The sequence below is a fragment of the Hemicordylus capensis genome, chromosome 6 (genome assembly GCF_027244095.1).
Source record: "Hemicordylus capensis ecotype Gifberg chromosome 6, rHemCap1.1.pri, whole genome shotgun sequence".
NCBI classification, from domain to species: Eukaryota; Metazoa; Chordata; class Lepidosauria; order Squamata; family Cordylidae; genus Hemicordylus; species Hemicordylus capensis.
The window spans coordinates 109,790,880-109,806,243 of record NC_069662.1 but is presented as its reverse complement, the minus strand read 5'-3'; the positions used below and the strand labels follow the sequence as shown (position 1 = coordinate 109,806,243).

At 42.7% G+C, this 15,364-nt stretch overlaps 1 long non-coding RNA gene across 2 annotated transcripts in view; it reads right to left on the bottom strand.

Annotated features, from left to right (window-relative positions):
* Window positions 1-5,107: 5,107 nt before the first annotated feature.
* Window positions 5,108-15,364, bottom strand: part of LOC128329868 (uncharacterized) — a 45,059-nt gene continuing 34,802 nt past the window's right edge. For both annotated transcript variants that reach the window (XR_008309823.1, XR_008309824.1), the window contains exon 3: window positions 5,108-7,328. This is a non-coding gene — a long non-coding RNA (uncharacterized LOC128329868). The remainder of the gene's footprint in view (window positions 7,329-15,364) is intronic.

Sequence of the window (15,364 nt, the reverse complement as noted above, 5' to 3'; positions counted from 1 at the left end):
TTTCCCCATGAAAAATCACATAAAGATTCAGAAATTCGGACTTCTGGGAGGCATTGCTGCGTAGTAGGAGGCCCACGAAACATGGCAGGGCACTTTATTTTGCATGTTTTGTGTTGGGAATTCTCTCTGGTAGAGAAACCCTTTTTCATTATAGCAGAGTACACAGAGGCACAACACAGCGGAATTTAGTAGGCATGCATGTATGCTGAGAGTAAAGTAACTTGGAGCCAATTCATAGTTTCAAATCAAAATATATGGCATTTATTAAAGAACTCCATTTTAGATAGGAAAGTGAGGAGTTGGGATCTCTAATCTATCTATCTATCTGGATGCAGATGGATTCTGCATCTCTGCACACATGGTGCAGGGAGAGGAGCTTGCATGTTGCAAAGTAAAAGGAACAGGAAGAGAAGAGAGGAAGGAAGTGGCTGGAAGGAAGGAAGTCCCCTGAGAATAGCAATCTACATTCCAAAGGGATAGTGTCAGAACAGTAGAGAAGGGATGACCAATGTCTTGACCCTCTAGCCCTCTGACTCACTAGTCTGTCCTCCACTGTCTTTGAAACAAGAAACGGTACATAGTCCTTCACTTCCAACATTTTGAAGGTTTTGGGCTGTTTTCCCCACAATTTCCAGGTCTCTGGGAGCTTAAACCCCGCAACCCCACAGACCTAATAACTCAGTATCCACAGTTCCCTTATCCGTGGTAATTGTGGAGAATGGAATCACAAATACTGAGGTTCTCCTGTACTACTAAATACAATTCCTGAATGGTTGGGAATTCTGTTGGGATCTCATGGATAGTGCTGTGATTCTAGATATCCTGAGATTACCTTTATAAAATATAAAACAAATAAAGGTGTTTGTCAGGATTAGGGATGTGCACGAAAGGTTGTTCGGCGCCGGCGGGGGTAGGGCTTTAAGGGCGGGGGAGAGTGTACTCACCCCCCCGCCGCATTTCCCCCGCCGGCGCTCTCGGAATTAGAAGCCCCTCGGGACGGCAGCGTTCCTCCCTGCCGTCCCGTTGCCCCCGTCGGCCGGAAGTCCCGTTTGCGCGTGCGCCCGTCGTGCGCGCGCGCGCGGCCATACGCGCGCGCGCATGACGGGCGCACGCGCAAACGGGACTTCCGGCCACTTCCGGCCGACGGGGGCAACGGGACGGCAGGGAGGAACGCTGCCGTCCCGAGGGGCTTCTAATTCCGAGAGCGCCGGCGGGGGAAATGCGGCGGGGGGGGGGTGAGTACACTCTCCCCCGCCCTTAAAGCCCTACCCCCGCCGGCGCCGAAACGCCGAATCGCCCCCACCACCCGAAACATTTCGGCGGCCTTTTCAATGGCCGCCGAAATGTTTCGGGCTCAAGCCTAGTCAGGATATATCTCTGTTAGGTGTTGTGGTAATATGCCTTCAGGTGAAAACTGCAAGTCACTGTATTTACTGTGATTAGTGACTAGCAACATGTGAGGCCAATTACAAGATGCTGAGTAATGATCTGCAGTGATTGGCCAAGGCCAGTATAAGAAGGAGGCTCAGAGAAGAGCAAAGTGTCCACAGTGGCAGATGCTGCTACACTGTGGTCCACCCGGCTGAACTATGTGAATGCTGTATCCATGTGCCTGATGTATATACATATATACGTGTAAATGGACTTACTGAGCTGCAATATTATGTGAGTGCCTTTTCTACAATATATTCTTCAGTTTAAACCCTTGCCTGTGTGTTGGAGTCTTCTTACATTTCCACTGGGGTACTGGAACGTGACTCTGCGAGTAGGGCACAACACCAACAGTGTTTGAGTTCAATCTTTTTATAACTTTAATCATGAATTTTAATCTGTAAACTATAATCATACCTGAGGTAGCTCAATTTGGAAGCAGCTCTTGAGAAGACAAGACTCAGACCACAGGGGGCAGCAAACATTTGTTTACTTTTCTAAATAAACAAAGAAAGCAAAACAAGAACAAGGTAAGTTTGTTAGGGTTAGTCTCTTCTAGGGTTTGATTTCGGTCCGGCTTTTAATACTATAGAGACCATGGTATCATTCTGGATCATTTGGGGGATTTGGGAATAGGTAGTACTGCTTTGCAGTGGTTCTGTTCCTATCTTTCTGGCAGATCCCAGTTGATGTCACTCAGAGATAGCTGCTCTCTGAAACGAGAGCTATTGTATGGTGTCCCTCAGGGAGTCATCTGATCTCTGATGCTTTTTAACATCTACATGAAATCTCTGGGTGAGATCATCAGGAGATTTGGAGCAGGGTGTTATCATATGCTGACAACATCCAAATCTATTTCTCCATGACATCATCATCAGGAAATGGCATATCCCCCTTAAATGCCTGCCTACAGGTAGTAATGGACTGGATGAGGGATAATAAATTGAAAATGAATCCAAACAAGACAGAGGTACTCATGGTAAGGGTTCATATTTCAAGGGATGTGATAGATCTTCCTGTTCTGGATTGGGTTGCACTCCCCTGAAGGAACAGGTACGTAGCTTGGAAGTCCTTCTGGACCCAGGCCTCACTCTGGTTTCTCAGGGTGAGGCTATGGCCAGGAGCACTTTCTATAAACTTCGGTTGATACAACAGCTGTGTCTGTTACTTGAAGATAATAATCTCAGAACTGTAGTGCACTCTCTGGCAACCTCTAGCTTGACTATTGCAATACACTCTATGTGGGGCTGCCTTTGTATGTAGTTTGGAAATTTCAGTTGGTCTAAAATGCAGCAGCTAGACTGGTGTCCGGGGTTTCTCAGAAAAACCATATTATGCCTGTCTTAAAACAATTGCATTGGTTGCCAATAAGTTTCTGGAAAAATAGAAAGTGCTGGTAATTACCTTTAAAGCACTAAGTGGCTTAGGACCAGGTTACCTGGGAGAGCGCCTTCTTCTGCATGATCCCCACTGTGCATTAAGGTCATCAAGAGATGTCCATAAAATTTAAAACAAATAAAAATGTTTGCTTTCCATTTTCTTATAACTTTAATCATGAATTTTAATCTGTAAACTTTAATCATCAAAGTTTAATCAACCGGATGCTGCCAGTTTGTCTGGTGATGACTCAGGGACAGGCCTTTTCTGTAATCACTCCTGCGCTATGGAATGTGCTCCCTGTAGATATTTGAGTTACCCCTGCTAAGTGAGCAAAAAGACACCTTTTAAAACTGGTGATTCTCTTATATTTAGCAAGAGGAGAGCAACTGGCCCTATCTAGCCCCAGCACAGCATCCCTCCTGTGGCTGTTGCTAGTATCTGCCTTATGTTTCTTTTAGACTGTGAGCCCTTTGGGGACGGGACCATTTTATTTATGTATTTTTCTTTGTAAACCACTTTGTAAACTTTGGTTGAAGAGTGGGTATAAATATTTGTAGTAGTAGTAGTAGTAGTAGTAGTAGTAAAAGACGGTGGCTTAATATTTTTATCAGCCTTTAAAAGAGCCCTTAAGATGCATTTTTTTAGCCTGGCTTTTAGTAATCTTTGAATATTTTCAATTGTTTTGAATCGTCGTTTTAACAGTTTGTGCTTTTTAAAAATCTTTATTGTATTTATTGTTGTGAACTGCCCCTAGAGCCTTGGATTAAAATTTATAACAACAACAACAAGGAATTCTCTGCCACAGGATGTGGCACTAGCTTATATGGATTTAAAAGAGGCTTAGACAAAGTCATGGAGGACATATCTCTCAATGGCTACTAGTCTGGTGGCTATAGGCCACCTCCAGTCTCAGAGGCAGGCAAGATACCTCTACATACCAGCTGCAGGGGAATAACAACAGGAGAGAGGGCATGCCCTTACCTCTTGCCTGTGGCCTTCTCAAAGGCATCTGGTGGGCCACTGTGTGAAACAGGATGCTGGATTAGAGAGGTCTCGGGCCTGATCCAGCAGGCCTGTTCTTATGTAACAAACCAACATTCACAAAGGATTTTAATAAGCAAAAACTGGAAGACATGGGGAATTAAAACATCAGAGATAGAATTAGATTGCAATAAAATTGCAACATAAAAACAGGAAACACAGATAAAATCAAGCTATCACTTTACCCTAGAATTGCAACATAAAACCAGCAGTCAGATGTACTCACACTGCTGAAGAGAATCAAAGCTTAGCCTAACAGCAACAGTGCACAATTTTGAAGAGTTATTCCAAGCATTTCTAACCTTGATTTAGAATAATATTCCTACTGTATAAAGAGCTAAAAGTTTCCAAAACATCTGGATAGTCACAGTCCAATAAAGAGAATTGGTGCATAAGGCACATCAGAACTTTCTACTTCATGTTCTGTCTTTGCAGAAGCTCTCAGAACCAGAAACTTGGGATTATTATGTCTTCATAGACTACAGAAATAAGACACTTGGTACCAACATCCGACTTGACACCAAAAAGCATACAACATGCTGCAACAAGTAGAGCAGCTGTGAAGAACTATGTTTACCCATCTTGGGTGTGAGCCACAGAGATGTTTCATTGTTTGCTTTGCCTCAAGCAAATGCCAATCCACAGATCCAAGCTCTGACCTGTGGTGCAGATCCTTTGTAAAAGATTTCTTCACAGCATACTTGGAGAGAATCTCCCTGCTTTTCTGAAGATTCAAAAAACCATTCGCATAATTGCATGGCAAAGTCAACCACTTCCAAATTTATGATTCAAGAACAGAAGGGCATATTCAGTGCCAAATCATTACCTGCTCTCTGAAACATACAAACTTTTCAATTCATCATGGGTGTACATAAAAACTTTCTTAAACGCTGTGAGAATTCAATCATTTGCTGGCTGCCAGAATCTGCACTACCATTTATTAATCTTTCATTATCTCCTCCATCAGTACACTAATCCCCCATACTTGAAACAAAGTTTTCTAATCCAATTGTTAAAGTCCTGCTATATGCCTCTAATTACAAGCAGCTGTAACCCACACACCACTGCTAAATCAGCACCTACACATTTGTGACGTACTCTGTGGGTTGCAGAAAGCAGCCTGAGGTCTTGCATGCTTAACTCTGTTTTTCACATGATCTCACAGAATCACTCATTCTCTCTCTTTTACTTTTTGTGTGACTGATGGGTTCTACCCAGTTCCTTAAAGCATTACAAAACACAATGCGATACAATATGATATAATAATCTTTTATTAATATAAAAGGAAAAATAATTTCACAAAGATGCAACAACATCCACCTGTGTATCACAGCAGTTGACAAACTACAACATAAAGGTAACGTTGGCGGGGTGGGGGGAAAGAATTAGATTTTAGTTTCATTTGCTTGCTTATCACAGTGATTAATTCACTATTTTTCCCATGGCACAATATATTTACATTCAGAACACACCTAGGCATGTTTACTTAGAAGTAACTCCCACTGGGTTAAATGGGATTTACTCTCAAGAATTCCCTACAAATATGTAGATAGGGTAATATAACAGATATTAGCCCTCTACAGAATTTTTTTTTTAAGGGGGATGCTGTACCCATATACAGTGTCCCCAGGAGCGTTCATGCAAGCCCTGTCCTAGCACTGAGAAACACAGTAGTTTGACCCCCATGTTGAACATGTTTATAGTGTTTGTCTGCAGAGACAAATGTTGCAAGTGTGAAGAGATTCTTTCCATGACTGGAAGCTTGGGGCTTTCCCAGAATCTCTTTATGCTTACTCAATGGAACTTTAAACTAGCTTCTTATGTTTAGGATTAGTGTGGACAACACAGTTATTTTTATTTAGAAATATATGTGTGACAAATTCTCCCCCACCCAATATACTTTGCTACTCTGTGTCCTCCTATTCCCTCCCTTCTACCTCAGCTAGGGAGGCCTGTTGCTTCAGAGAGTGGTGTTGAGGATTCCCACGCCCCCCTGCCACCAGAATCCCCACAGTTTTAAGAACGATTGTACAAACTCAGAATCTAACTTGCCTCCATCGCCAAAAAACAAATATGTAATGACCTTTACATCACTCATCTTGAGTGTAGGGGTGTGCACAAAACCTGAAACCTCGATTCGGTTTGAGTGGAACTAAACTGGGTCCAGTCTGGTCCTGCACACACTCGAGCTGTGCCTGGTCCAGCTAAAGTCCAAACTGATTCACGCCCAGCTGGGGGGGGTGTTAATGAAAAAAATTGTGGACTTACCACCATTGCCAGGCCCCAGGGGTGCTGTCATGGCCATGAGGAGGGTGTCCTGATGTCCCCCCTCCCCCTGCCAGGCTCCCTGGTAATTTTTGCCCCATTATGACCCGGTTTTGGCTTCTCTGCAGTGTTGGTGGCCACTTTGGAGGCTGTTGTGCATGCCCAATGGTCATCTGCATGACTGTGTGTCATGCAAATAGCCATTAGCATTAGTGGCAGCCCCCCAAATGGCCACCGCCACCGCAGAGAAGCCCATACTGAGCTGAAAATGGTCCAAAAATGACCAGGGGAGGCCAGCTGAACATCACGAGACCTCCCGTGGCCGCAACAGCACCCCCGGAGCCGGGCAATAGCAGTAAGTCTGCCACCACCCCCAAATACACCCTGAACTGGCCCCAGACTGGATGGGCAGGTTAGGCTCAACTTCGAGCCAAACTGGGCCCAGTCCAGCTCAAGTGCAAGCCCTTGAGCCAGGTCAGTCTGAGTACTTACAAATGCTTTAGACCTCATGCAAAACTTGGACAAACTTTTTCATAAGGATCAATACTTGTGAATGCCTTCGAATAAAATACAGAGTAGCCTCTTTGCAAGAGACAAAGATGCAGCCTGTGGCCAGCCTAAAGAAACAAGATTCAAGCATCCACTTGGGATGGATTTTTATTCTATTTCAGAACTGGATTCAGTACTACCTGGCAATATTCTGTGGAGGTGTGAGAGAAGATTCCAGACTTCAGGGCTATTTTTATAGGAAACATTGCACTTTCTGTACAAAGGATTTGGAGCCCTTACCATTTTTTATTCATTCTTTTAGCTGTAGTGGTTATAGCGATTGTTGTGAAAGACATCATGACTTGCGATATTATTATTAAATGGTGTCAAATTACATTACAGGTAATTTTTATACATTGTTTTTGTTAGTTGGGTATTTCAGCAATTTTAGGATTCTTCATTTGCCTTAGAATAAAATAGAGAATAGCCTGTTTTCAAGAGTCAAAGGTGCAGCCTGTAGGCAGCCTAAAGAAACAAGCTTCAAGCTTCTTTTGTATCCTCTGGTTTGCAACTGCATCCATTATAGGTTAGATTCCTACTTTCATGTGTACCAGCTGTCAGTGGGCTTGCCAGGAGATATTACAGAGTCATAAGAAAATCCTAAATTCAGCTCCATGCTGCTCACATGGTTTTCTTTCCACAAACTCCATGGGTGTGTGTGTCTGTCCAGATAGAGAAAAGATGGTATAAAACTTAAGGTATAGTAATATCATTTTCCAAAGCTGTAAAATAACAAAGCTAGGCAAAAGAGAGAGAGAGAGAGAGAGAGAGAGAGAGAGATGGACCACAGCTCTCTTTACATATTATAAAGGCACACAGCCATTGCATTCTCACATACAAATAGAACCAAATTCAGTTTTGTTATTCACTCATCTTGGTTTGATGCAGCACTAACCAATGCCATTTTATCACAGAGATGAGTGATCACTGTCAATTACTGCATACCTTCAGAATTCATTCTGCAGCATTAGCCCTTCTATAATACATGGCCACATATCTAGTTTATTTTGTATATAACCCCTATTCATTTGAATCCTGCCACTTTAGTAAAGGTGCCTTTTATGAGTAATTCATGCTTCATAGCTTTGTGTGTACATCATTCTTTACCTTCTGTGACAAGATTTTTATACACAGCAACCAAGCTCTGGCAAGAATGACCTGTCAAGAATACTAACAGCTTTACAGTTAAACCTCTCTACAGATAATGATTCATCCAGACAACATAGAAGGAAACATTGAGAGAAGTGTTGGGCTATGTAAAAACCATGTATCCCTGCTTCTCTATTCTCAACTACCATTTAGATCTTGCTCTCCTAAATTTTGGCTCTGAGAAGGAAAGCCTGCTTCCTGTATAACTGATTGCAATCTGCCCTGTTTGTAGACAGTTATTCACCAAGTCTCAAGGCCCAGACAGAGGGTTCTAGCAGTAGGTACATGGTGCTTTCTTTTATAGGGCCTCAGGCCCAGCATCAAGATACAGGACATTTTTCAAACACTTGCCAGGGTTCAAGCCAATCACTGAGGCCAATCATTCCCTGAGAGAATCCACCCAGGGAGAATTGGGTCCAGCCAGCAACTGACAACCATGGCCCTAGACCAGGGATTCTCAGCGTTGGGTCCCCAGATGTTATTGGACTTCAACTCCATAATCCCCAGCCAAAGGCCACTGTGGCTGGGGATTATGGGAGTTGAAGTCCAATAACATCTGGGGAACCAACGTTGAGAATCCCTGGCCTAGACAGTCCTTCCTCAACCCTTTCCTTGTTTGTGGCTATCTATCTATCTATCTATAGAAAATGTTAATAAGTAAGCATATATTATAATGAAGTCGAGTACATAAATAATATTAGTAAGCAAGTATTATGGTGGGTGCAGGCAGGGGGTTTCCAACATCCTGGGCAGCAGCAGATCAGCAATAGTGTTCTAGCTACCAGCAACTGTATATATATCCCCTCTCTGCCCCCCACTATGCCTCATATACTGTTGTGCTATAGTGGGTCTGCTCCACATATGGAATCTAGTATTTACATCAAGAATGTTTATATTTTGGAGTGATGAGAGATCTATCCTTAGAAAAAAGTTGTATTTTATTATGTTAAAGTTATACTTGGGAAAGTCAACTCCTGGCAACCACAGAGCCCAGTGGTTTTTCTTTGGTAGAATACAGGAGGGGTTTACCATTGCCACCTCCCACACAGTGTGAGATGATGCCTTTCAACATCTTCCTATATTGCTGCTGCCCGATATAGGTGTTTCTGGGAAACATACCAGTGGGGATTCGAAGCGGCAACCTCTGGCTTGCTAGTCAAGTCATTTCCCCGCTGCACCTTTAGGTGGTTAAGAGATCCCCCCTCCCAGTTATACACATATACAATTGTTATCCTTGTTTATGTCATATACACTGCTGTAGTCTTATTGCAATAAAAGGGGAAGAAGAAGGAAAATACAGTGGGCCTGCTCCTATGTGGCTAGGACACCCTGGCCCTCCCCAGAGATGGCAGCAGGGGACCTCTGGTGGCAGCAGGCCAGCAAAAGCATGCTAGCTAATCACCAGTGGTTGTTGGCCAGCACATTTCCCCCTCTCACAATGCACATGGAGCATCATGCAACTCTACGTGGGACACATTGTAGGGCAGGGCTGCTCAGCTTCAGCCCTCCTGCAGATGATGGACTACAACTCCCCAAATCCCAGACTATTGACCACTGTGGCTGGGGATTATGGAAGCTGTAGTCCAAAAACAGCTGGAGCAGGGGGGCAAGTTGAGCAGTCCTGTTGTAGTGAGGAAGCATGGATGCTGGAGACTGCCAGCTAAGAGGCTGCTATCACTGCTGCTAGTCTGTCAATGCTAGAACTGGTGGTGAAAAATCCTATGTCCATCACAACACTCACCATCAAGGTAAGAGAAGAGCCATGCAGATAGGAAGGAGCCTAGTGGAGGGCACTTACCCCTTCAAACCTAGAGGTAACCCTGTAGGGGTGCTGGGAGACTGGAGTCACTCAGGAGGCCTCAGGTGAGCTTGCATTCCAAGTCAGGGTGTGCCTGAGAGAAACATTCCAGACACTGCTGCAGCACTAGCAGCCCTATTTTTAGAACAACAGAGTCTGTTCCAACACACAGTCCAGAAGTTTTAAATTGGTGCAGTTTGAAACCCCTAGAAACCTGAGTACTGCTTACAAAGAAAATCAAGAAATGTTAATACATTTTTACGATACAAAACTATCAACTGTAATTTGTCCTGTGGTACTACCAGGAGAAGTTCATGGACTTAAAGAATGGCTAGAAGCAAATATTTCATTTGATAGATAGGTAGATCATATGTTGCACAAGAGTGTGTCACAAAATTCTACCATTCATCTTCATTACTGATATCTTAATTACATGAAACCAAACTTAATGTAAAATCTCATTGTAGCTATCGTCCACTCCTTTTTCAACCTGAATCCAAAATGTTGCAGTTTGATATGACCTTTTGTCTACAAAGCAAGAATTCAAGTTTGTAAGCCTCAAATTGAACCCTCTGAACCAAAAAGAGCTAAAGCATACAGGAAAAGGCTTCTGTGAACTTTTCCTTTGCCATTTTTATCAAACTATTCAGTGTCTAATATCTGAAAGGCTGCCTCCCTTTGATATCAGTAAAGTGTGCCGACAAGTTGATTTTGATTCCTGGCACCCACAGAGCCCTGTGGTTTTCTTTGGTAGAATACAGGAGGGGTTTACCATTGCCTCCTCACATGCAGTATGAAATGATGCCTTTCAGCATCTTCTATAGCTGCTGCCCAATATAGTACCAGTGGGGATTTGAACCAGCAACCTTCTGCTTGTTAGTCAAGCATTTCCCCGCTGCGCCACTTAAGGTGGGATTGATATCATTAGTAACTGAAAATGCTACTATTCCACCAAAGGAGGAGGAGTCTCAGTTAAAAGCTTCACTGAGCATGTGCAACCAAATTCCCCACCTGCCCTTCTTGGGACTCAAAGGGCTTTATACACATTTTTTCTTCTAATATCTATCAGTAGGGATACAGAAGCATCAAGTAATGTCTGCTTCTCTTCGCTTCTGCCAGGATATACTGTACCATTTCAATGGAATATGTTGCTGTATTAATTCAATTTAATCTTGGATTTGAAATTGATGCTCTAATCCAGTGCTTCCTTAAGAATACTTAATTTCTGTGAGTTTTAAGCATGTTCAAAACAATAAATTCAGCATTGTTGGGATGATAGCTAGATTTATGATACTACAGTCCTTCACTATGTGTGGAACTTCTTAGAGTGTTTAATCCAGGCAGCAGTAGAGCAAAGATAACATTAAACAACATATTTCCTTGGTTACCTTAGACTTGGCTGGAGTCTTCTTTGGTTTATATTAGGACAGCCCTGGGAGGTATAATCATTTAGTAGACTACTTGTGCAGGTAAATAACCGAACTCTTTGGAGGGGACATGTTATTTGCAGAATCAGGGTTTGAGTTTATATGAATGTAATAAACATCATCACATTTTAATTGATTTAAGCAACCCAGGGACTTTGAGAAGAAAAATAAGATTATCTTTTAAATTATAAGTAGTCTGCTAATTACTTTTGGCTTTAGATTATCTGTTTTTTTAATCTCATAAAGAGACTGATATTTCCCCAGTCTGTAAGAAATCAAAGTGGCCATGCAACATTTTGCAAAGAAATGAAATACTTCTGATAGAACTAGCAGCCTTGCCCAAAGGGATCTGTTAATAATTATGTAAATTATCTCACCTCAGTATGAACATATTTGTGTTGAATATGCCAAGCTGCTATGCATATGATAAGGTTTAATGCAGAATGGTTTAAGCAATATAATAAAATGGTAATGCTTAATGATTCTGAACGGTATAATTCAATGACCAAATAATGACTTGTATCAATGCAATAGTAAATTTCCACACCCTGTAAACAAACATGTCAGCATAATCTGTTTATTTCAAGTTGTTGATGATTTCCCTGGGAAACTTGTTAACTGGATTTCAAATGTTAATATAAGATAGATAGATAGATAGACATACTGAATAACGGAAAGAGGAGAAGAATAAAGGGGGATTGCTTGCTTCAGCTACTTTTAATTCTTTATTTGGTTCTACAAAATGTGCTCTCTTTCAGTCATTTTCAGCCCTATCCTTATCAAAGACATGGCATGCAAGAACAACATCTCTTGCCTCAGCGCCACAGCTGTTCATCCACTCCCCGACTTCTCCTTGTTTGTAGCATATTGTGTGTTTACTTCAGAGCACATGGACTACTGTAGCAGAGGGCTGGGCAATACTACTTCCAAACAGTGCTTGACATCCTAAATTACTCAGCAGAAGCCCTATTGAAATTAAGTAGTCCTATAGAGAAGTGTTTCCTGAGTATGCCACAAGACTCTAGCATGCTGTCCCGACTCATTTCCTTATGCTCCATAAGGGACTAGGGATGTGCACGGGACCGGGTGGGGGTGGTTCAAAGGTGTGGGGAGTCAGACTTTAAGGGCAGGGAAGGTTGCACTTACCACTCCCTCCGCTTTCCCCCCACTAGCACACCTTTATGCAAGGTTCCTTCAGGGCGGGAGCATATCTCCCTGCCACTCTGTCCCCTCTTTGGCCAGAAGTAGCCGGAAGTGCCAGGATCAAGTTTCCTGCCTCCAACCTTGGATCAAGCTTCCCACCTCCAGCCTTGTTTTTAACTGACATACAACTGAAAATCAGGAACATGCAGGACTCCTGAATCAGGGTAGGAGGCTTCTCCTACCCTAATGCTGATCATGTCAACTGCCCTACTGTGTATTTGACCTTGATATTATTAAAGAAATCATTGCTGCCTCAGAGTACTGCACTTGAATAGCAACTCCAGCTTTCTCCATGGCCGTTTCCAACTCTGCTTTCTCATTTGTTGAGGAGAAGAGTAGGTTTTGTTTCTGGGGTTTTTGCACACAGGCAAAAACCTTCACATTCAGTTGGGCTTTGCTTGCAGCAGTAGCTCCTCCATTGCAACAGGCTCGCCCCTTACCTTATCAGGACTGCACAACTTCACCCCTCTTGCAGACGTTGGACTAGAACTCCTATTAACTCTGACTATTAGTCCCTGTGACTCGGGATGATGGTAATCTGAAAACAGGTGGAAGGCCGAAGTTCTGCAGCCCTGCCTTAGATGAACTGGTGGCAGCGGAGGTGAGCACCGAATTAAGTTACTCTTAAAGGTGCCTCCCCCCCCCCACGAGGTGTGTTCACGGGCCTCCACTGAGTAGGGCCAAAAAATAACCAGCAGCAAGAGCATTGAAAGCAGTCTGCACTTGCCACTCTGTAAATAAAATCTATTTCATTAAACCAATGATATTCCAGATTCTACAGCACTACCTTGTCCTTGCGTGCTACAACTCTACCAAATGCTTCTCCGGCAAAAACAGTTTTGCTAGTAAAATTCACTTACTAGTAAACTAGTACCCAATCAAAGTTAAACATTTCCATGTTCCATTGATTCCAAAGGAAGAGTTAAGCACATGCTTATATCTTATTTAAATCAGTAGGACTTAGAGCAGTTTAACTTTGGTCTAATGTGTTCTCCAACATGTACGAAGTTATTGTAGAGATGAGTCACATGGCCAAACTGATGAGAACTGCACGTACATAAGCTTAGTCGTGTAAGCCATGTGTATGTGATTGCATCACCACAAGTACAATTTGCAATTCGATTTACACATTCAGTGTCACAGCACGTCTGCTGAAGATGGACTGAGCAATAGTTTGATAAATATGAATTGCACCATGTGTTTTCCTTGCAATGAAGTATGGCCTCTTCATTACAAGCATAGCTCAGGCCAAGTGTATTTGGCCCAGATTTTCAACATACCAATTTGAATTTTGAATGGGCTCTCACTCACCATTTTTGCTTACACAGCAGAAAGCATCACTCAACAGGAATCATTAGATCAACTTTCAGTTTCAAAGCCAACCATGCTGCTACTAAGTACTAAGTGCTCATTGTGGTTTTACACAGCACATTGAACAGTCTACAACCTTGTTTTGCATGCCGCTTTGAGGCTTTAGATCTGTGATCTAAAGTAACGAAGTTCAGTCTCAATATATTCTAAGCTAAAAAGTACTGAACTAATTTCTGCAGGACCTCATTTCAGTACATTATTCCACACTATTTAAAGCTGCTAAACTGCCTCCTTGAACAATTCCCAATGTATCTTTTTTTTGTTAGAAAACAAATGTTCAAAGAAAAACTTGGCTGCAAAAGTGCTAGTGAACTTGCATCTGGTTGAGAGAATCATAGCAGTAGGAGCAGAAGGCAGAAGAGATAAGGAAACCCTTAACAAGGGAGGTTTCAAACAGAGGTGCAGCTAGGTAATGTTGGAGCCTGGACTTAATAGGCTAACAGCCCACCACCACCCCTTTGCAAGATAAGCATCCTCTACACACACACACACTCTGGCTATTTTTTTTTTTTGAAGATCCACTTGGATGTGCACATTTAGACATTATGAGAGAACCTGCAAAATAAACAATTGTACCATAGCTTCTGGCAGTATTTAAACAGCTGCTTTATCCCTGCTGCTATTATGATGACTTTTATAAATATCCTTCTCTTACACAGATGGCAAATGTATGAATTCCCTATAGCCACTCTGTTCTCCAGACACTGTTCTGAGGGCAGGAAATAAGTTTTCCATATAACTTGTTACATTTATATCCCACTCTTCGGTAGTGTACATGGTTCTCCTTTGTTGGGGCACATGTACCCCAACCTTAGTATGTGGAATTCAGGCCTGTGTCTGGTTCCAATTTTATTAAGACAGGAACTAATGCCTGGGCTCAGGGTGAATTGACACCCCAGATCTCAACTGGTCTGTGAGGGAAGAGGCGATCCAGCATTGTATTGTGAGATGGGTACTCAAGGAAGCACAAAAGCCAGGCCAGAACAATCCAAATGCTAAAATGTGACTCACTATCAGATAATGTCTGTGGAAGAGACCAGAGGCTGATCTCCCCTTTCCTGTTGCAAGAGATCTATGTTAATCTTTGTCAATGATTGCTCTGCTATACTCAATTGCTCTCTATAGAAATTCAACATAGGTAAATGCACACAAAGAAAACACCTATAGACTTTAATTCTTACTTTACTAACACCTTTACACCTCATGGAATCAGGCTAGCAAATCTGGGACAACAGAAGATGCCCATTTGCAACTCAGGGATGCAGATTTGCCTTGGGCAATGTCCTCTCCTCAGGATAGCAGCTAACAGAAGATGAGATTAAGATCTCTCTGGACTGGCCAATATCCTGAATAATTAAAAAACATTATCCAGAAGGTAACAGCATTGTCACCCTTTTGGGGACCCAGGAAAAGATGAGGAGATTTGAATAGACTCTATGAGAGATCAAAGGAAAATATAACTATAAAGAACAGGCTTACTGGACAAAAAGCGAGCAATCTTGTGCCTACAAGCAAGACCTGCTCACGAGCAATCCCAGAGTTTGCTGCTAAGCCGCGGGGCAACAAGCAGGAACTCTGTGCATGGACAGGAACTGTCTGTGACTTCCACTGCGCGGTGAGAAGTCAAGACTTCCCCAGCCATGGTGCTCTGACTTTCAGCCGTGCTCTCAGCAAACTGCATGCTTGATCCAAAAGCTCCTGTCTCTAGCCAAAAGCCTCTCCAGCCAAAAGCCTTCAGCTGAAAGATCCA